Source organism: Pseudophryne corroboree, chromosome 3, assembly GCF_028390025.1.
Source record: "Pseudophryne corroboree isolate aPseCor3 chromosome 3, aPseCor3.hap2, whole genome shotgun sequence".
In the NCBI taxonomy this organism is placed as follows: Eukaryota; Metazoa; Chordata; class Amphibia; order Anura; family Myobatrachidae; genus Pseudophryne; species Pseudophryne corroboree.
In genome coordinates this window covers 431,619,551-431,643,774 of record NC_086446.1, presented here as the reverse complement: position 1 = coordinate 431,643,774, position 24,224 = coordinate 431,619,551, and the positions used below count along the sequence as shown (strand labels likewise).

At 44.8% G+C, this 24,224-nt stretch overlaps 1 protein-coding gene across 1 annotated transcript in view; it reads left to right on the top strand.

Annotated features, from left to right (window-relative positions):
- The window catches only part of BPIFB6 (BPI fold containing family B member 6), a 181,899-nt gene that overhangs the window by 62,025 nt on the left and 95,650 nt on the right, over window positions 1-24,224 (top strand). The window lies entirely within an intron of this gene.

Sequence of the window (24,224 nt, the reverse complement as noted above, 5' to 3'; positions counted from 1 at the left end):
ATGGGATAACCACAAGTGGGAGGTATTTCCGATACAGGTATACACGTGGGATCAAAACCATGTGGGCTTGAAAGGTGTCACAGGGATATTGTGCACACATCATCCAGCCAGATACTTGTATCAAACAGATGGAAGAACTGGGGACGGGTTTCTTCATGAAAGTTATTTGTGAGATGATCTTGATGCATTTTGTCCCCTATGTTTTTCCAGATGATGTCTATTTCATATGTGGAAGGAAGGCGTACAAGTGGCTTACTCTGAGCTCTGAAGGGTTGTGTTACATAGGCAGAGTACTACCAGAGGTCATGACCATCGCACATGACAAAATGAAAGATATTCATCGCAGCGCTCCACCTCCTTATACTCACACCCACTACAAACACATTTTCAAGAGACACCTCATAGACAGGGGCAGAGCCGGCCCTAGCCAATATGATGCCCTAGGCAAGATTTTGGCTGGTGCCCCCTAGCACCACCGCTGGTTCTGCCTCTGACCTTGCACCTCTTTCCCAGCACCATCACCTCTCATCCATAGCAGTCCTTATTTTGGGGTTTGTACCCCCTATATTTTAAATAGGAACAGTTCGCACATTTGGCGCACAGCCCAAAAAGGGGTGTGTTTTTGCTGGCAAGGGGCATGGCCACACAATAGTAACCCCAATTCCAATTACGCCACTCAGTACTGCAACTTTATTCACATTTGATCATGCGACAGTGTCCATAATTCATATTACATCCCACAGTAGTATCACTTTACCTTATAAATGTTACTCCTCACAGTAGAGCCCCTTATTCACATTACATCACACTGAATTGCTCCTTATTCACATTACACCACACCCTATTGCTCTTTATTCACATTCGATGACACAGTAGTGCCCTTTCTATACACAACGCCACATAGTAGAGCACCTTATACACATAATGTCACACAGTAATGCCCCTTACACATATGAGACACATTTTTAATGTCCTTATAAACATAATGCGCCTTACACATTATGACAACCTTTATTAATGTTTTACACGTAATGTCCCTTACACATATGCCGCACATTATTAATGCCCTTATACACATAATAACACACATAGTGCCCCCTACACATTATTAGTGCCCACATTATTTGCACATTATTAGTGCCCCTATACACATAATGACACACATACAGTAGTACCCTGTTACACATATGCCGCACATTATTAATGCCCTTATACACATAATGACACACATAGTGCCCTTTACACATATGTTGCACATTATTAATGCATTTTACATGACACACATAATGCTGCTTACACATATTCCGAACACTACTGCACAACCAACCTACTCACATGCACACAACACTCACACTAACACTATGACCTCTGCCTCTGCTTGAATACAGATGTGTCCTCATAAATCTTGCCTCAATGCTAAAGTCGGGCACATTTGTTTTAATGAAAATGCATCTTATTTGCATTGCTATGTCGCTAGGATGCACAATCAGCTTCTGTTGCTTAAAATGATATGCAGCATGCCTATATACTGTGTGACACTGTGGTTGTATCTGCATATGACATGCTACACACAGAATATAGGCATGCCGCATATCATTTTAATCAGCAGAAGCTGCTGATGCCCCTAGGCATATCAAATGCCCTAGGCAATTGCCTAGTTTGCCTATGCCTATGGCCGGCTCTGGACAGGGGGGGAGCTCACAGCCTTTAATTTGATCCATGAATCTACCGGGATTCAGATTCTTCTTGCATTTGATATCACCCATACTGCCAGAGGAATTATAAATTATAGGTACATCCATGCGCTAGCAAACTTGATAGATAATATCACTGAGATGTAGGATGACACCTTTAGGTATACAGGTAGGGAGCTACAGGCCTACATGATGGAACTGGTCCAAAACAGGATGGTCTTGAATTATGTCACGGCCATGACAGGTGGGTATTGTGTTACTCTGGTGACCCAATATGGTGTGAAGTGCTGCACGTATAATACAAACAGCACTGAGGACCCAACGGAGATCATCGATCAAAAGATGGACGAGATCTTGCAGTTGAAGTGGGAGTTCAGATGGAAACACAATCTCACTTTAGCGGCTGTGGGTAATGAATTGACCGGATGGGCCTCATGGTTGAACCCACTCAAATGGTTCTCTGGGTTAGGAGAGTGGGCACAAGGTGTGATTGCAAGTGTGGGAAAGTTTCTCCTTTGTATCCTGGGTGTCGTCATAATTATCGGCCTGATATTTAAATGTGTTAGGATTTTGATGCGGCGAAAAAGACGTAATACAAATTTGATGAGTCTAAGGAGCAGGTGTAGATAATTGGAGAGAGACTGCGCTCACTGGGATGGGGGGTTAGTGCTGCTAGGCCTAGAGGTGTCCTACCTCCGTACTAATGTTAAGCAATGGTGAGGTCAGCGCACTTGTGGGAGAGAAGGATTGTGAGAGAAAGGGTGAAGATGGAAAGGGATGGAGAAAGAAGGGATGAAAGAAAATGGGAAGAAAGTGATGTGACAATTTGATGTATGATAGTGTTCACAAATGACCATATGTCGTAATATAATGATGTTTATTAGGGTGGTATGTTCCCACTGTCAGGTGTGTCATGCAGACCACCCTTTTCAGTGTACCCTCCTGAATGGTACACTTCTGCTCAAAACTTCTAGAATTAATAATGAGTGGTGGGTAAAAGTATGTGCCTCTCCGTAAATCTGGCACAATGTCTGTGTCAGTGTTATGTCCTTAGGAATCCTAATGTTCAGAGGTCCCTTGCGGGATGAATGTCAGGTATGCCCAAGGGTGCACCTTTACCATAGGTATCGTATCACCTATGTGGCTCTGAAACTAGGTAAGTATCAGTCGTGGTGGGGTGTGTGACAGTTTATGGCGTCCCGCCTGTCAGACCTCCCTGTGTGCACCAAATGAGGAATCGGGGGTATGGGCTTGGTTCTTACACTTACCGCCGGGGGTGCGTTCCGCGCGCCTGTGCCAGCTCAGCTTCCGTTCCCGAGTCCTCCGGTGTCCTTTGATGTCCAGGCCGTCTCGTCTCGGTCCCCGTGGTCGGTCAGCGGCCGCTGCTTTCCTCCACCGGGTCCCGTCTGTGACTTCCTGCTTTGCCGCTCACGTGATGTGTCACGTGAGCGGGAGTGTTCAATTAGTCCCTGTTGCTCGGGGATACCTCTCTCCAGCCGGGGAGAGGTGTCTGTAGAATGCAGTGTGTAGTGAGACAAGTCCACCAACGCATTTCAGCAATCTGCCTTTTTCTAGGATTACAAGTCTTGAGTCCTTGGATCATTATATGCTTGTTACATGGCACTGATTGGTTCCCAATGTATGTGCACGCCCCTTTATGTTAATGGCCAGTATTATATAATCGGCTTTCTCCAATGTTGATAGGAAGAGACGTATTCTTTGTCCCTAATTTGGGATGTCTGTTAACACTGATTGATTACTAATAATGGGTAATACTTGTGTGAAAAAAGATGGGGGATAATGTATGATAGAACTGTCGGTGCATATATTGTATAGATTGAAAAAGTTATGATAATTACGTAGGTGGATGGGATAAACATGGTTTGGGGGGGGGGGGGATAACATGATTGGTTTGGATAGTATGTGATGATATTAGGTAATTGTCTGTAACGTGGGATATCGATGTATGCAATTGCATGACAGGATGAAAGAGATGTGAAAGGAAAAGATAGTAACGATGAGTGAAAAATGATTAATGAATGAAAAATGAATAGTAGATATGATTGATATGTGATTGAAAATAAATAAATATAAAAATAATAATAAAATAAAAATAAATATAAATAAAAATAAATATGAATAATGAAAAAATAAAAAAAATAAAAAAATACATAAAAAAATAAAAAAATAAATAAAAATAAATATAAAAATAAACATAAATATGAAAATAAACAGATATGATAAAAATAAATATAAATTAAATTAAAATTTAAAAGAAAAAAATAAATAAATACAAAAATATATATATTAAAAAATAAAATAAAAATAATAATAATAAAAAAATAAAAAAATAAAAAATAATAAATAATAAATAAATAAAAAATAAAAAAAATATAAAAAAAAATAAAAAAAATAATAATATATAAAATAAATAAATAAATATAAAAATAAGAATGAGGAATGTATTAATGATCATAGTGTGTGTGAGTACTTTAATGTATATTGGTAATAAGAGCTCAGGAGGCGGTTACATTCCTGATTTAAGGATGTTACACTGACCCTAAATGTTTATGGCTTTCTAAGCATGAGTGGATTGCCTCAGTGTAGGACTAATATAATGGTACTGACCATGTGTTTACTTCTGAATTAATCTAAGTCCCTAGACGTCTTGTCATACCCCTACATTTGTAGTCCCATCACCCGAGGTATGGGTTCATCATACCGTGTTAAATGAGCCTAATCCGTACGGTGATTATTTGTTAGATGGTGAGTGTCCACTATAATACTGAAGAAATGTTGTACTCTATGTTGAGCCCCTTCGGTGTGAGGGTTTTGAGGGTAAAAATTTCTTCCCTGTTAATTCTTTTTATGAAGTCACCTCCCCGCCAGTTGTTCGTCACCTGTTGTATGGCCATAAATTTCAATTGTGTCGGATCCTGTGTGTGTTTGTCTCTAAAGTGTTGAGACACACTATGTTTATCGTAACCTTTTTTGATGTTTTGTATATGTTCCGATATTCGGACTTTTAATGTCCTAATTGTGCGTCCCACATATTGGAGTCCGCACGGGCATGTGATGAGATAAATGACTCCCTTTGTGTGGCATGATATTTCTTCTCTGACTTTGAATGTCTGTCCTGTATTTGAGGATGAGAATTCTGTTACGCTTTTGGTTGATCTTGCATTAGTAGTCCTGCACCCTATACATGTGCCACAATGATGAAAGCCCTGTCTCTTTGTGATACCATCTATTTTAGTCTGCTGAGTTTTGGGTGGTGGTATGTGGTTGTGTACCAATTTTGATCTCAAGTCCGGAGCTTTTCTATATACTATTTTGGGTTGTGAGGGTAGGATCTTAGCTAATGTTTCATCCTGCATCAGTATTGCCCAGTGCTTCTGTATGCTTTGTTTTATTTTTCCGGCTGCGGTGTTGTACTGTGTTACAAAGTATAAGTCGTTACCCTGTTGTGTGGTGTTATTCTCTTTGTATTTAAGGAGCAGGTGTGTTGTAAATGCGACAGATTTGATATACGACCCAACCATAGAAACAGTGTTGTGATAAGGAATGTAAATGAATTTCATGATCCGTTTCTTTTCACTATTTATTTTTGTTTTCTCCTCTACCCAGAGATCTACAATCAGAAATGACATCTTTATACCCTGATTTAAGTGTATGTACCTTTACATGTCTTACTCTCATCTCTGCAATCTTCAGTTAATAATACACATAGCCGATAAACATTATTCACACATAATGGCATACACATACATCTCCCCGCATATATCATCAGATAAATGTGCTCCCCATTTATTATTAGAAAAGCTGAACAAAGTGAGGGTGATAAGTTCTTCTCTAGAAAAAGCTTGGTAATGTTTGTTTGACCATGTACAGACCCTTAATACGAGATGAGAAGGATTAAATGTATACTTTGCAGAACCTTGAAGCTTACATAGAACTTACACGGCACGATGATACATCCCCCTCAAACATTTACTCATACATACACGCCTTTTCCTATCCCACTAGACCATATATTTCCCACCCACAACTCTTCCTCCTGTTCTAAGGTACATACTCGAATGTTATGTATTTTGAAATATTTTCTTGATAGTAATTTATGGCAGTTATTGTTTACTGCCAAAGGGTTGACTGTCAAAGTCGAAAATATTACACACATACTACACATGCAAACACCACACAGAGTGGTTTCTGTGCGTGCACGTGTTCTGCCGTGCGTGCGCATACCCGCACGCTGCGTTCATTGGCTTGTGAAGCACTGCGTAATGGCGCGTGGTGTGAGTAAATACAGTAGCATACGCATTTGCATAGAAGAGCCGCAAAGACATATTCAATATTAAATTCATATAGTGCACAATTTACACATAGTCTCCACACACAACACCAGCAAGTTACATTTACTTAGAAAATAGAACAACAGAGATATCCAGCTTTAAAGGATGTGAGGGGACAGAACTAGGTTAGGACATAGTGTTTGGTATCCAGATGTACAGTATTTCAAGGGCTACATTCCGATTGCAGTTTGCAGATTATAGCATGCTCCTGTGCATAGATATGCACAGGAATACAATATTCATAACTTACTGTAATTACTGTACTCGTGATATTCGGTGGAAACCCAGTGGCGGACCTCTGCAAGTACACCTGGACAAAGCATCGCCCACCTATTCAAACCAAACTATGACCCCTCATGACCTGCCCCTTAAATGACCTGCCCCATGACCTATGGAAGAAGAGCTTACAGTTCCTTTTATATTGTGTTTTGGACCATTGTATAAAAGAAAGGCCTCCTGGCCGGCCTCAGTCTAATTCTCTGAAGGTCATCTTGCTAAGACTGACTGAGGACCGGATCTGGGAGGCGCTGGCGAACAAACGTATGTACTATTGGTTGTAGCTCTTCTCTGTGATATTTTTGTATTTCTGTGTATATCCTTTTAAGTAAATATTTGTTGGTGCGTTGGACCACAACATAACATATACTACTGGTGTTGCATTCCATTCTTGTTTGGGTATAGAGGTGTATACAGCCACACGTGTCGCTATATCATGCGCATAGCGTGTCGGCATGTATACGCAACGTGCATACACATCGCTTTAGTTATTGATTGCATTCAGCGGCTGCAGTGGCCCGAACCATATTATTATAAGGTATTGCAATTCCCTGAAAGTTAAACAAACTTAACACATCCTAATGCAAATTCCTCCTCATTCTATCCACTTTACTGTAATTGACCTCTGTTCTGTTTTCTTTTCTGTCCCACTTCACCCTGACAGCCAGTATCTGTGTGCCTTCTCCTATAGAGGCATACAGTATACCTGGACCCGCCTTCGAGCACCCAGAAATTAATCGAAATGCAAAATTTGTGTTCCCCAGAGGAAAAGGTGGTCTGGAAGGCAAAGTGATATGGTCAAGAGTCATCAGGACTCTGGAGAGATAGACAAGGTAAGCTAGTGGCTCCCAAAGCATGTCTCTCCAGCCTAGATGAAGTAGCACATGGTCTGACTCACCTGGGCAAGTTAGGAATGTGGAAACTAGTGAGAGCCTACTGGAGTGCACCAGGATTCTCTTCTCAGGCAAGCAGGAAAGTCATGTCTTACTTGCCTGAGGAAGAACATTGGTAAGGTAGTACCATCAGAGCCATCCCATATCCCTCCTACAGACGGTCCTTTTCAGGTAATACAAATTGACTTAATACAGCTACCACCCTGTAGAAATCTGAAATATGTGTTAGTTTGTATTGATATGTTTTCCAATTAGATAGAGGCATTCCCAGCTGCCTCTAACACCGCTCTCTTCACTGCCAATAAAATAGTGCAAGAATTTGTATGTAGATATGGTATCCCTAGGATTATTGATAGGGGTACCCACTCCACAGGGGAGGTCTTTCAGGTCATGTGCAAACTCTTGGGGATTGATAGCCAGTGCAAAGGTGGAGAGTGAATAGTACTATCAAGAACAAATTGAGCAAACTGGACTACTGTGGCCAGAGGCGCTGCCACTGGTGTTGTATAGCATCAGGACCACTCCCATGGCTCCTTTCAATTTATCACTGTTATGTTCTCTAAACTTGGAACCCAGGAGATAGCGTGGCAGCAGAAGCAATCCAAATACAGATGCGTGAAGCTGCGACAGAACTGGGGTACGCAGCAATACCTAATGGAAAACCCTGACTGTTGTTCTTCCCTAGTGATCGATTAATGCCTGCGAGACTATGGTTTCTTGGGCCCATGGCAGCCATGTTTGAATGGGTGGATTAGGTCTGCCCGAACTCCGATGCCCCCCGGTCCTAATAGGTGACAAGGCGTTAACCGAGACAGAGAAAAAACAAGGGGAAAACTAACTAAGACAGACACAAAAGCGAAAAGGGAAATTACAGAAAATAATAAACTAATTCATGTGCAGCGTGGCTGCCAAGACAAAACTGTAACCAAAGTAATGCTGCCCAAATGCCAAATATGAATCCATCGTAGTTCAGCAAGGACAACAGTGGTGGAACCTCCGCTGAAAACACAATGGCAAGAAAATTAAGATAATACGCCTTCAGCCGTAAGGTGCGGCAGATCCACGACACCATGGAAGGTACGCGCAGGAAACGACCAGAACCCCTAATGCTTTGGACACCAGACCACTCCACTGGAAGATAAACTCGGAGGACAGCAGGAAACGATCCCTCAGACCGTACTGGACACAGGACACTGGAGTATACAAGCTGGATGCAGGAACACACCAGAGGCAGGAAGACATGCTCCACTGGAAGCTACTGACAGGGACCAGGAACAAGCTTGCAGGAAGCTAACCAAGAACTGGAACATGCAGGTATCATAGCAAACTTCTATCACTGGCGCTGGACTGTAGGGCTAGCTGAGTAATAAGCATGCCCCAATCAGGATAGCTGGAAGCCAGGCACAATGTAATGGCCAAAATACTGGCAGGTGAGGCTACACAGACAAGAGCAAGACTGCAGTACACAGACACACCACCTAATGACCAAATATCTGACAGGTGAGGCTTAACACATAGAAAACAGGCTGCAGTTACACAGACTCACCACCAGCGGCCAACAAGAGTCTTCTAAACAAGTACAAGAGAAATCCTGGCATGCAAACAGAAATATAAAATAAAGTTCATGAACAGAAAACAAAACAGGAATGAACCACTGCATGTGGTTCATAACAGTACCCCCTCCTTAAGGGTGGACTCTGGACACACCACAAAAGCCAAGGGGAACAGAAACAAAAGTATAACATAAAATACATAAACAAAATGCAAAATAGGAATGAGCCACTGCTGTGGCTCATAACAGTTCCCCCCTCCCCCCTTTAGGAGGGGTCAAAGGACCCAAAAATCCAGGTTTTCCAAATTAAGGGATACATAAAAAAAACCTGACACACTGGTATAAACAGACAATGGCAAGAATACAGAAGCAAGCTGTGGAAACAGCTTGTAACCAATGGCAAGAAGACAGAAACAAGCTGTGGCAACAGCTTGCAACAGAGCTCCCCCTTGACACAAGACAATAATATATTTTTTTTAATAAACAAGGCAAGAGTCAGCAATTATTTTTTTTTCTTCTTTTTTTTACATGGTTCTTGAGGTCTGACCAAGATAATTCCCCAAACATTGTCTGAACTGATGGTACCTTCTAGCAAGGCTGGGTTCAGTCCTGAGATTGGTTTTCTAACCTTGGGGGCTGAGCTTTCAGAAGTACTGCAAGAAGAAGACAGAAAAGCACATCCCACAGTCAATACAATAGGCTGAGACTTTTGTGCCGAATTTATAGTATTCGGTGGACTCTCAGCAGATAAGACAGGTGACTTAGAGGAACCTGAACCAATTTCTTTGGAACCATATTTCTTAATAACTGCATCACTGAATGCACAGGCATCCTGAAGAATGAGATCTTCAATTTTAATAAAGTTAAACGCCCATTCAAAAGTCTCCCCTCTAAAGGAATATATCAGATAGAGCACAAAGTTCTCTGAAATGATGCCCAAAGATGGTCTAGACAGCATAATGGGGAAGTAGTGTTTGGTGAGCACAAGAAATTGGACTAAGTCCCCATAAAAGACTATAGATGTTGAGATATCAAAAGAGTCAGGATCCACTCCATTCCCATCTGCCTTGCTGGAGTGTATAGCTGGAACAAGGTTACTACAGACCTTACTAGAGGCTGAGAATTTTTGAACCCTATCAACGGCAGGACACTCTGAGCCCCATCCTGGGGCTGGACACTCTGAGCCCGCTCCTGGGCTGGACACTCTAAACCCCCTCCTGGGGTTGGACACTCTGAGCCCCCTACTGGGTCTGGAAACTCTGAGCCCCTTCCTGGGGCAGTGGCCTTCGGAACATCCTCCAGGGCAGTGGCCTTCAGCGCCCCCTCTGGGGCAGTGGCCTTTGGAACCCCCTCTGGGGTCAGAACCTCGGACTCTCTCTCTGGGACCGCATTGTCTGACTTTTTCACTGAGGCCGGAATGTCAGACTTTTTCACAGAGGCCGGAACGTCTGACTTTTTCACAGAGGCCGGACCATCAGGCTTTTTCACAGAGGCCGGACCATAAGGCTTTTTCACAGAGGCCAGACCATCGGGCTCCCTCTCTGGGGCCAGACCATTGGACTCATTCTCTGGGGCCGGACCATTGGACTCATTCTCTGGGGCCGGACCATTGGACTCCCTCTCTGAGGCTGGACCATCGGACTCCCTCTCTGGGGCCGGACCATCGGACTCCCTCTCTGGGTCAATAATTATCAAGACTTCTCCCGGGCTTATGGCCTCCGGGACTTTTGCTGAAGCTATGACCTTCAGAACCACGATTAAAGCTATGCCTCTTGAGTCCTTTCCTGGGGAAGCAACCTCTAGAACCCCTCCTGGGGCTGTGCCTCTTGAGACCCCACCTGGGGATATTGCTTCAAAGATCCCTTCTGGGGTTGTGCTTCTCAGGTTCCCTTCTGGAGCTATGGCTTTAGATACCCTTTCTGGGGTTGCGCCTTTCAAGTCCCTACCTAGGGTAACAGCTTCTGAGACCCCTTCTGGGATTGACACCTGAACCATTATTCCCGATGCCCCTCTTGGACCCTGAGCATTGGGCACCACTCCAGGACCTTGAGCATTGGGCACAGCTCCTAGACCCTGAGCATCAGGCACCGCTCCTAGACCCTGAGCATCGGGCACTGCTCCAGGACCCTGAGCATTGGACACCACTCCAGGACCCTGAGCATCGGGCACCCATCCTAGGCCCTGAGCATCGGGCACCGCTCCTAGACCCAGAGCATTGGGCACCACTCCTATACCATGGGATTCCACTACTGGGGTTTGCAACTCTGATTCAACAGGAAAGTCAAAAGATGAGAGAAACATTCTCCTTTGATTCCTGAATCTATAATGGGGCTCCCTAGCCCAAGGTCCCCAATTATAGGACAGAGTGCTTTTTAGTGTGGGTTTCGTGACAAGTACCTCTGCCACAGTAGAGACAGGAGTAGGTCTTGAATCCTGACTCAACTTGGCCAGAGGGCAAGACTTGTCACCACATTTTGGCTTGCGCAACTCACAGGTCTGCAGATAGTGGCCTAAACCCCCACATAATAGACATAAATTCAAGTTTCTGCGACACTGATGCTCCTCCTCTGAGAGCCTGAAACTTTTAAACCTTTTCTCTCCAAACAAATCTGAGGATTCTCTTGTCACAACTCTCAACTTATTCGGGCAGGATAAGCAAAATTTTGGTCATAAGGTTTTGCAGTTGCTTTAATGATTGCTGCAAAACTTCCAGCCACTCAGGTTTCAAGGCACTGAAAGCAGAGTTCAGGACTGAGAGAGATGCCTGCAGGGCTTGCATAGTTGACACAGGAGGATTTCAGGCTAGACAGACAAGACTGGACTAGACAAGGCTGGACTGGATTCTGAACTAGACAAGACAAGGCTGGACTGGATTCTGAACTAGACAAGACAAGGCTGGACTGGTTTCTGAACTAGACAAGACAAGGCTGGACTGTTTTTTGAACTAGACAAGACAACGCTGGACTGGATTCTGAACTTGACTGGATTCTGGACAGGACTGGATTCTGGACTGTGCTGGACTGGATTCTGGACTGGACTGGATTCTAACAAAAAAGAAAACTACTCTGTTTAGTTTTGTTTTTTTTGTTGTATGGCTGGTGATACTATTATGTTCTCTGTACTTGGAACCCAGGAGATACTGTAGGTTGGCAGCAGAAGAGTTCCAAGTACAGATGCGTGAAGCTGTGACAGATCTGTGGTAAGCAGCAATACCTAATGGAAAACCCTGACTCCGTCGTTCTTCTCTAGTGGTCGATTAACGCCTGCGAGACTGGTTTCTTGGGCCCACGGCAGCCGCGTTTGAATGGACGGATTAAGTCTGTCCAAACTCCGATGCCTTAGTACAGGCCTGGCCAACCTGTGGCTCTCCAGCTGTTGTAAAACTACAAGTCCCATCATGCTTTGCCACAGTTTTGCTATTAGGGAATGCTAAAACTGTGGCAAGGCATGCTGGGATGTGTAGTTTCACAACATCTGGAGAGCCACAGGTTGGCCAGGCCTGCCTTAGTAGGTGACAAGGCATTGACCGAGACAAGAAAGAACAAGGAGAAAACTAAGACCGACACAAAAGCGAAAAGGGAAACTACAGAAAATAATAAACTAATTAATGTGCGGTGCGGCTGCCAAGACAAAACCATAACCAAAGTAATGCTGCCCAAATGCCAAATATGAATCCATCGTAGTTTGGCAAGGACAACAGTGGCGGAACCGCCGCTGAAAACACAATGGCAAGAAGATTAAAATAATACAGCTTCAGCCGTAAGGTGCGGCAGAATCACTACTCACGACACCACGGAAGGTGCGCACAGGAAACGACCAGAACCCCTGAGGCTTCAGACACCAGACCACTCCACTAGAAGACAAACTCCGAGGACATCAGGAAACGATCCCTCAGACCGTACTCTGGAAACTGGACACAGGACACTGGAGTACACAAGCTGGATGCAGGAACACACCAGAGGCAGGAAGACAGGCTCCACTGGAAGCTGCTGACAGGGATCAGGAACAAGCTTGCAGGAAGCTAACCAAGAACTGAAACATACAGGTATCATAGCAAACTTCTATTACTGGCGCTGGACTGCAGGGCTATCTGGGTAATAAGGAATGCACACCCCAATCAGGATAGCTGGAAGCCAGGCAAAAGGTAATGGTCAAAATACTGGCAGGTGAGGCTACACAGACAAGAGCCAGACTGCAGTACACAGACTCACCACATAATGACCAAATATCTGACAGGTGAGGCTTAACACATAGAAAACAGGCTGCAGTTACACAAACTCACCAACAAGAGTCTTCTAAACAAGTACAAGAGAAATCCTGGCATGCAAACAGAAATATAACATAAAATCCATGAACAGAAAACATAACAGGAATGAACCACTGCTTGTGGTTCATAACAATCACCTTTTGAAATTCTTTTTGTAGGCAACCCATGTGATGAATGACCCTCAGGATGATTTGAAATGCCACAATGAGGTGACAGTTCAATACCTCATAAAAATGAATAAGCACTTGGGAGAACAGCAAACGAACTTAAAACTGTTGATTCCAGATATGCCAAGTTCAAATTGCCATGATATTGAACATGGGGACTATGTGATGATTCAAAAAATGTTATGCTCAGGTTGTTTGATAGACCATTGGGAGGGACCGTACCAAGTTTTGTTGACCAGCACCACTTCATTGAAGGTAGCAGAGAGAGAGACTTGGGTCCATTCGCTGCATTGCAGGAAAGCCAGTAACCCGGAAGAAGCTTGGGAAAGAAGTGAAACGGAGGAGATATAATTAGAGAACCTATTCCGGGAGAACTGAGAGGCGATAACAGTGGACATTAATGTCAGGGGTTATTGTCTGAGGAATACTGTATTTGTAAGTATTGTAACCCTATAATTGAAGATGAGTGCATCCAAAGATGTCAGTCTAGCAATAAGGCAGAATTTGACAGACATCCCTTGAGTGATTACCACTCACTAGTGGGTAAGGTCTTAAACCAAACAGAATGCTCCTTTTGCATTTTAAAAATATTTACTATATAAGCCATGTTAGAATCTTAACTGCTGCTTTTTAGAAAATATAAAGAAGTTTTGTGTATTTATAACACCACTTCAGGGGTCTGGAACGCACCATGGAACGCGGAAATGACGTATTCCAGGCGGCCACAGTGACGTCCTGAACCCTAGAGAGGAGTTTGGGTGCAGTTATATTATGGCACATGCGCAATCTTGGCTTCTGTATTCAGAAGCACAGCGCATGATTTAGTAACACTGTCTCTTAGAGACCGGGACGCGTTGCACGTCATCTCCCGGGAAAGAGGAAGTTGGCGTCACTTGATCGCGGCCGACTTCTGGGGTCGTGGATCGCATCGTGGAACGCAGAAGAGCGGCTAGCCACGACCATGATGCGCTCTTTCCTTATTCGTTCACCATCTGTAAATTTGTAATAGCACTAAATAACATTGGGGGATGTGCTACAATGCTTCAATTGTGCTGTATATATTGTGCTGGACAAAATTTTAGGTTTTTACACTATATGAAGTTTACCCACAATGCATTTCAATTTCCTGTTTAATGGTATATATAGTCTCCATTTCACTGTCTGAGCATACACCTTGAAAAAGACCTTTGGTGTTGGTGCTACCAGACAGTGATTTTTTTATTCAGCATCACCCTTCTCCATTTGCATCATTCCAAGGTATATAGTATTTGTGTACACGAGTGTAAGTCCGGAATTCACCCGTGATTGTCATATTCCATCTGACACACATTTTTCTATTATACCATTGTTTTGGAATTGAATGAGGAGAGTTTTAGTTGGTTTTGTATATTTTTATTATGTGACAATAAATTATTTTTTGGAGAGAGGAGTGCTTCATCTGTTCAAAGAAACCGCTATATGTGGAATTCCATCTGCTGAAAAGTGAGTGTGATACGTTCTATTTAACAAAATATCTCATACGTGTGGTGATAAGAAGTATAAAAGATACCCTTATATGTATGGTGATTTAAAATTTCAAGCGAGTCTTGGTACGTCTATTTATGCTTGTGAAGTGGTGGTGAGTAACTATCCCTATCTACTATCAAGAAACCAGGGCCGGTTCTTGCCGTTGCGGTGCCCCGGGCAAAAGTTAGGGGCGTGGCTTAACATGGGGGCGTGGTCAGTCACGCCCCCCATTTGTAGCGCCGCTGAAAAAAAAAGAAAAAAGAAAAAGTATACTTACTATACCCCGCTTCTGTTTTCAGACCCTGCAGACCGGCGCCGCTCTTCTCCTCGGATCTATGGGAGAGACGTCAGTCATGACATCTCTCCAATAGCACAGCATAAGCGCTAGAGGTCAATTATGACCCCTAGCGTCTATGCCACAATGCTGTGCGGTGCGCGATGACGTCATCGCGCACCGCACACCAAAGGTCCTCTCCATAAAGGGAAACTAGACGCTTAGCGTCTGATTCCCTTCAGAGCGGGGGAGGACCAGCGCCACGAAGGGAAACCAGACGCATAGCGTCTGGTTCCCTTCTCACAGCGGGAGGGGGGGCACAGCGGGGGGACACTGCTGGGGCGCACACTGACAGTGGAGGATCTTGCCATGGTGCGGCGCCCTCCGGATGGCGCCGGCGCCCTCCGGAGGGCGGCGCTTCGGGCAAAAGTCCTGCTTGCCCGTGGCAAAATCCGCCACTGCAAGAAACCCTCACAATACAGGGCTGTTTTCGTTGGAGAATTCACGGGACTTTTTTTTTATTATTTAAAAAAAAAAACAATTTTACACATTTTGTGTTTATTTTCTGTTTTCCTATGTATGCTACTTTTGGACGTCATTGAGACGACCTAAAGAAATTAACACAGGACTGCAAAGAATTCATGTGACGTATATTCCCACTTAATTTTTTTATATATGTTTTAGTTTAGTAGCGCCTTTGATATTTCCTCAATATACTATCTTTTAGAATGTTGGGTGTGCTCACAAGTACCTCAAGGACAAAATAATGTAGGCTTATGCTGGCCATACATCAGGAAGATATCGTTCCAACCAGCCAACTAGTTGGCTGGTTGGAACGATAATCTGGCAGTGTGTGGGAGCAAACGATTATCAGCCGTTTGCTCCCACACGCTGAAAAACGGCCAGAAACGGTCTGTCCAACTAGTTGGGAAAATCAAACCTGTTTGATTTTCCCAACTAATCGTTCAGGTGTAGGGGAAACTTTCCCCCCAACTGAACGATAAGCAGGCGGACACTGACTAGCAGTGTCCGCCTACTTCTTCCCGATCACTGCCTACTGGGCAGCACGAGCCGGGAGGTTCAGGGGCAGCTGCGGCAGGTCATCACTGCTGCCGGGCTGCCCCTGTCACAGCGGGACCCGTGGAGCGGCGGCAGAGCGGGAGGAGGTGCAGGGGCAGCTGCGGCAGTTCATCACTGCTGCCGGGCTGCCCCTGTCACAGCGGGTCCCCGTGGAGCGGCGGCGGAGCGGGAGGAGGTGCAGGGGCAGCTGCGGCAGTTCATCACTGCTGCCGGGCTGCCCCTGTCACAGCGGGTCCCCGTGGAGCGGCGGCGGAGCGGGAGGAGGACCAGGGGCAGCCTGCGGCAGTTCATCACTGCTGCCAGGCTGCCCCGGTCACAGCGGACCCTGTGGAGCGGCGGCGGCGGAGCGGGAGGAGGTGCAGGGGCAGCTACGGTAGCACATCACTGCTGCCGGGCTGCCGCTGTCACAGGACACCCAGCAGTGGCACCCCTCCCGCGATACCCCACGATCGCGGCACCCCCCGCACCCCACCCATGATTGCTGCACCCACGCACGCCACCCCCGATCACTGGCACCCCACCTGCGGTTGCGGCACCCCCGCACCCCACCCGCGATCGCGGCACCCCCCGCACCCCACCCGTGATCACGGCACCCCCGCAGCTTACCCGCAATCGCGGCACCCCCCGCAGTTTACCCACAATCGCGGCACCCCTCCGCAGCTTACCCGCAATCGCGGCACCCCCCGCAGTTTACCCGCAATCGCGGCACCCCCCGCACCCCACCCACGATCGCGGCACCCCCCGCAACCCACCCGCGATCGCGGCACCCCCCGCACCCCACCCGCGATCGCGGCACCCCCCGCAGCTTACCCGCAATCGCGGCACCCCCCGCAACTTACCCGCAATCATGGCACCCCCCGCAGTTTACCCACAATCGCGGCACCCCCCGCAACTTACCCGCAATCGCGGCACCCCACCAGCGATCGCGAAACCCCCCGCATATCACCCACGATCGCGGCACCCCCGCATATCACCCACGATCGTGGCACCCCCCGCACCCCACCCGCGATCGCGGCACCCCCCGCACCCCACCCGTGATCACGGCACCCCCCGCAGCTTACCTGCAATCGCGGCACCCCCCGCATCTTACCCGCAATCATGGCACCCCCCGCAGTTTACCCCACAATCGCGGCACCCCTCCGCAGCTTACCCGCAATCGCGGCACCCCCCGCAACTTACCCGCAATCGCGGCACCACCCGCACCCCACTCGCGATCGCGGCACCCCCCGCATATCACCCACGATTGCGGCACCCCCGCATATCACCCACGATCACGGCACCCCCACATATCACCCGCGATCTCGGCACCCCCCGCATATCATCCACGATCGCGGCACCCCCCCCATATCACCAGCGATCGCGGGACCTCTGCTCCCCTCCTGCAGTCACTGCCCCCCAAGATCGCGGCACCCCTTCCCCCTCACCACCACCAGGGCCAGCTCCAGCCCGCACCGGCTCCCGCACCGGTAATTCACCCCCCCCATCCCTCCCCCGCCTCCCTCCGCCCGCACCGGCTCCCGCACCGCTAATTCACCCCCCCCCCCGCGGCCACCCTCCGCAAGCCTTCTGACACTTCAGACGCGCACGGAGACAATCAGGTGAGTGCCACGGAGTGGCGCTTCCTGATTGGCTGAAGAGACACTTCTGTGACAGCTGTGACCGGGGTGTCTCTGCATTCGTGGAAAGGGTTCCCATGTGTAAACATGGGACCCCTTTCAGTCCGTTTGGTCCGGGTGTTCGGTTTGTTGTTTTGCCAAGTATGTGGAATATAATCTGGACCCTGGATCAGGTGAGTATAATTATCTTTTATTTTCAGGTACCCGTGGATTCTACTTGGAGAAGAGGACCGACTGCTTCGTGTCAACATAGGTAAGTATGTGTGTGTCGACATGTGTTAAATAAAGTTTTACTGTCACGGTGTGTGTCTCCTGTTTTTATTTGGGTATTTTTTTTCCATTAGAACTACAGGTACCAGCGGGCCCGTTTTTCTCCCGCATGCTGGTACTTGTGGTTCTCCAAGTACCAGCTTGCGGGGGAGGCTTGCTGGGACTTGTAGTACTACTGAAAAAAACAATATTCTTTTAATTTTCTCAAGGCTATCAGCCCCCCATCCGCAGCCTTTGGATGGGGGGGACAGCCTCGGGCTTCACCCCTGGCCCTTGGGTGGCTGGGGAGGGGGACCCCTTGATTGAAGGGGTCACCACTCCCCCAGGGTACCCCGGCCAGGGGTGACTAGTTGGATATTTAATGCCACGGCCGCAGGGCACTGTATAAAAGTGACCCCCGGCTGTGGCATTATCTGTCCAGCTAGTGGAGCCCGGTGCTGGTTTTAAAAATACGGGGGATCCCCTGTCCGTTTTCCCCCCGGATTTTTAAAAACCAGGACCGGCTCGAAGAGCCCGAGGCTGGTTATGCTTTGGAGGGGGGACCCCACGCAATTTTTTTTCAGGTTTTTCCCATTCCATTTAAAAAAAAAAAAATAATAATAATAATAATAATAATAATAATAATAATCTTTTAAAAAATATATAAATAATACTTGTGCCTCCAAAAAAGACAAACCAAGTACCTAATCCCTTCTAATATAAATAGATATGCTATTACCCACCCAAAAAAACACCAAAAAAAACATGTTTTTAAATTTTTTTATTAGATTCCGCCAGCAAAGTGTGGCGGATTGAAAATGACCGAAACCGAAACGTTAAGCTGTCAGAACAGGGTCACGTATGTTCTTGATTTTTGAAAAGTCCTAGAGTGCCGCCTATCGTTTGTGATATGTTTGCTTTTTGAAGCTCAGGAGGGCACCAGGCAAGCTGTACATTTTACTACATTGGGAGTGCCGAATATCTACATCTGGTATATATATTATATATATATATTATATATATATATATAATTTGCCTTGGCAGCCCAACCATGCTGGTATATCCATAGTTCAGTATAAAAACAAGTAAATCTAATAAATGTATGGTGGTGAAAGAAAAGCCCAGTTTCACTGAAAAAAAGACAATTCTGCATGTTTTGAAATGAAAAAAACAAAACAAAACTGAAGAACTGTAGGCAGGCACTGTCCGCCTACTTCGGTGACATCACAAGTTGGACAGAAGTTGGAAGGTTGGTTGGTCTGATGAAAAGTTGGTTAGATGTGTGGAGCACTGGTAAAAAGTTGGTGAGATGTATGGGGCACTGTTTTAGTTGAACAGACAAGTTGGATGGTTGGAAGTTTGGAGTGTTGGAGAAAAGTTGGTCTGATGTATGGCTAGCTTTAGTCCCATACCCACTAATGTTATCTGAGGTACCTGAATTGATGGGAGGGAGACCGGTGGACAGGAAATAAAATATATCTAGATCTCCTAGCCTAAGACTCCTCCAGTACCATGTAGATAAATCCCTGATATGTTTAGATTACACCCTATTCCCAGAAACCAGGAAATTGTGAGATAATAAGGAACAATCAGACAATGACCTACTCATATTGAGCTGATAGGGAAGCTGCTCCTGTGCCTCTGTGATGTCATTATTATTATCATTGGTTTGGTGATTAAATGTGTTCGGGTGATAAACCAGAGAAAAAGTAGGCGTGAAAGACCGGAAGATGTTAGTAAAAATTTAATGAGCTTAAGGAGAAGCAGTACTGTAGAAGAAGACCTAGTCTATAACCCTGAAGTGGAAGTGGTGATCAGATAAGGGATATCATGTAAATGCCACTATTTGTATGCACTGTTTTCTTCCCCCTTTCTGCGCCCTTGATTGTCGTCTCAACAACGCTTGGATTTGGACTTCCTAAACATCCTTTATAGGTTGGATGCACACCCACGTCTTACCCATGGGACTTACATATCTGCTGAGTATTTATATCGGTTGTCTTACCCTCTTTTCTGTAATCTCCAGTTAATAATATACATAGCCGATGCAGGAACATTATCCACACATAATGACATACACATACATCTCCCCAAATGTATCATCGGGTAAATGTGCTTCCCCATTTATTATGAGGGCATCTAGAAATGCCATTTTGAAAAAAGCTTGGTATATTTGTTTGAACATTTACAGACCGTTAATATGGGATGAGAAGGCCTAAATGAATACTTTGCAGACCTTGAAGCTTTTTGTAGAACTAGGACTTATTATGACACGATGATATATTCCCCTCAAACACACACCAATACATACACGCTTTACCTATCCCACTAGGTCGTACAAAAATAGATATATTCCCATCTACAATCTTTTTCTTCTTCTTCTAAATCATTTACTCAAATATTGTGAAATAGGAATTATGAAATGTATGTGATAGTTTTTGTTACTATCAAAGGGTGGTCAAAGTCAAATTGCATATTTTGATATTTAGAATACACTATGGCATTTACTAATGGATGCGTCTATGACACACGCGTCAAATACGCATGCTATAGGTAATACGGTAGAAGACACATTTGTTAATAAATATCATACTGTAACACAATAGCAAATATTTCTTACTTACAGAAAATATACACTCAAATATGTTACAACCAGAAATACAAATCAAATAGTGTCCTAAACATATCAGATTGTTCTGTCCAAACAGGCATTGTGTCATAAAATGTGATATTCTTTTATTCATGGACGATAGACCTTTGACTAATTAGATGTGCAAATACCATTGTTTGCTTCAATTGTTAGCATGAACAATTGGGAATTGGTGATGATCCCAATGATCCTATGTTGTCATTGTCTCTGAACTACAGTATAACAAACAAGAAGCCAGATACCATACAATTTCTAAAGATATGCAGACTCCTGATTGTGTGCTATAATTCTGCATTCTTAAACACACCCCTGCACATACCAGAATTGTGTGTGCATCTTAAGTGATATTCAATATAATACAGACCAGACATTGATATTTTAATTAATAGTGATATGTCAAATGTATTATGTATTAAGGCTTTATGGCTTACACAGTACTGACCTGTCCCCTACACAATGAGTTACACATCGCCTTTACACAACTGGTCAACTGTATGTATATATATATATATATATATATATATATATAGAAAAAGAAATTGGAGGTGTGAGCGCAAACCGTGTTTCAATGGAGAATGTCTGTGGAACTACAAGTCCAAGTCCAGATTGTTAGATCCAAATTGAAACAGGTAAAGTCTCCAAATAATCTGGCTGCATACTGCCGTTTAGATCGGCTGTCGTCCACTCCGTTCTCCCGTCTCCCAACGGGGAAAGATTTTGTCTCATTGATAAATCTCACTCATTAATGAATGATTACTTGAACCTGTTAATGTATAACACTGATTGGAGAATGCAAACAGGTTTTTAGGATTTAAAAGCTCTAAGGAAAATGTTAAGCCAAGCCCTCTGATGAAGTCCTGGTGACGAAACTGGTAGGGGCGTGGCTTATGGCTGAACAAGGTAACATGCAGTGGTGAATCCATCTTGTATCTTTGATTTTAAAATGAATGTATCAGGTGTGATTATACCGCCATCTTTGGTACGCTTACATTTTTAGACCTGTGTTTTATGATATGTCAATAAATTGTCATCTTTTAATGCACTATTGGCGCCCCCCATTATTCTATCTTCTCTAGACAATATAGATATAGATATATATATATATATATATATGTATTATTTAATCAAATATCCAGCCATACATGTAATACAGGGATGGGACTGCATAAGGACGCCATGTGTGGGATCAAATTGTTCAGGGTCACATAAGTAATAATGGTGGTGGTGAGGATATTATCATGTATTGCGACAAAAAGTTATTAGCGATACCGGATTCATGTATATTCTTTTATGATTCTGAGGTCGGTTTGAACTGGTCTTTAGGCGGGAGCTCAGAGGTAAACAACTGTAATCACATTCCAAGATTAGGCATCGCCCAGTGTTTTGAACTGACCAACGACCCACGGTGTACTGAATGTGTCCCGCCCCTAGACCAATGGAAGAAGATCTTACATTCCCCATTGTACTATTTTTTTAACATTGTATAAAAGGACACACACTTGGCCCAGGTTTCGGTCACCTTTCTCAGAGGACATCTTGTTAGACGACTGAAATCTTGATCCAGTGGTGCCAGCGTATGTATTTGGTCTGTTACCTGTAAGCCCTTATTGGTGTATTATACTGTACTTGCTTTTCTCTGTATAATTGTGTTTATTGTTTGATAAATTATTACTGCGATCTGTATCTGTTTTTCCCTTTTCATATTATTACATGCAGGGCCGGTGCAAGGTCTTTCTGCACCTTAGGCAAAGCTTCAACCTAGCGCCAACTAACCTGCAAACCACTTCTCCCCCCCATCATCTCCCGGAGGTCAAATGCAGGTGGCCACTAGGTGGGATGGGGTGAATTGCATGATTATACATATACAGAGAAAAGGGGCAACACTCAAGGACTTTTAAAGTATATTGTAAACAGTCACAAAATTTTGCTCACAATATACTTTTACTTTAAAAGTCCTTGAGTGCCATCTATTTTCTTATGTATACACATTAGCCAGGATGTTAGGAATCATATAGGACACTAAGGCCAGTGCTACTTTTTTATATACTGTATATAGGGTCTGGTGGGGTACTGTAATTGGGGTTGGGGTTGGGTATGGGATGCCGGTGGTCAGAATACCGACAGTGGCATACAGACCACCATAATCCCGACATTTTGAATTAAATTAATTAACCCTTCCCCTAACCCTCCCTCCCCACATCCTAAGTCTAACCCTCTCTGGGATACTAACATTCTGGTGCTGATATTCTGTACACCAGCATCTGCCGGGATGCTAACCAAATCCCTCTAATTGTATGTGTGTGTATATATACACACACACACACACACACACACACACACACACACACACACACACACACACACCCATACATATATTTCTATGCTCCTTATTGGGTTCCATCCGTCCATCTTTAAGTTCATTACTGCCCCTCCCCCTCCTCCATATGTACTGTATTGTGCCCCAGTGCCTGTGTTTTCCCTATAGTGCTGTTTAGTGTTTACAAAGTGTAAACCAGATATCAGGCTGTAATATCTATACTGTCTGTGGTCCAGCAGAGACCCCCATGGGTTACATACTTAAAAGTTGTTTCCTTGTTTTCCTTTGAATTGGAATGGTTCCTCTTATAGGCAGCAGCACCAGCATTACAGTGACACTGCCGGGAGCAGACATGTAGTCAGGTGCTGCTTGCTGCTGGAGAGCCGGGATCCAGGGGCCTGGAGGAGAAGCATCAGGGCTATGAAGAGCGGCAGTGGGAACGCCCCTCAGGAGCCATAGTTACATCCACCTCCTATGTGCCTTCGCATGACTTGATGTGACACATGTTGGCACGGAGGAAGCGCTGAGACACTATCGTACAGCCTGATAGCAGCAGTTGCACCTGATTAGACCTGCAGCAGCAGCCAGCGTAGTGTAAAAGGAGGAGGCCGCATACAGAGACATCCTTCAGTATTTTGCTAGTTGAATTCAGTGCCACCCTCCAGAGCCCGGCACCCCTAGGCAGCCGCCTAAAGCTGCCTAATGGTAGAGCCGGCCCTGATTACATGTTTGCGGGATGGAAAGCAGTACACTTGTAACGTTTTTATCCAAGGTAAAGTGCTGCACTTCTCATCAGAGTTGTGTCCGGTTACATTAACGATTGCACTGGTTTTAAATATTATCAACTTTTACAGTCTATAAGTTAAGTATGAACTTGACACGTTTCCTTTCATTGACCTTGGTGCAAGGTGTTTTCTGAGTGAACATGCGAGAAATGTTATTGGTGGTAAATGGTTACATTTTAGTTTGGGCTTTCTACATGTCACTTTATTTCCATAGGAAACAATGTACAGTACTGTAAGGTAGCGTCTAGCTGCATTTGTAGGTCTCTGAGCAAAGTTGAAACTGGCAGAATATTGGTACAGACAAAGTGACTGCAAGATTGAATCTAGAATTTCTGTCACCCAGCGGAAGGTTGACAAAATATTACCCCCCCCCCCCCCCCCCATTTATGTGGAGTTATCTTTAAGGATTTTTTTTAAAAATAAGCCATGACTTTAACTCGTGCAAATATTAACTTTACACAATGAGCAAAATAATAGTAAGATGCTTATGGGACAACTGTAATCTCAGCTTATCATACACTTACATTGCTATTCCCTAAACGCAAG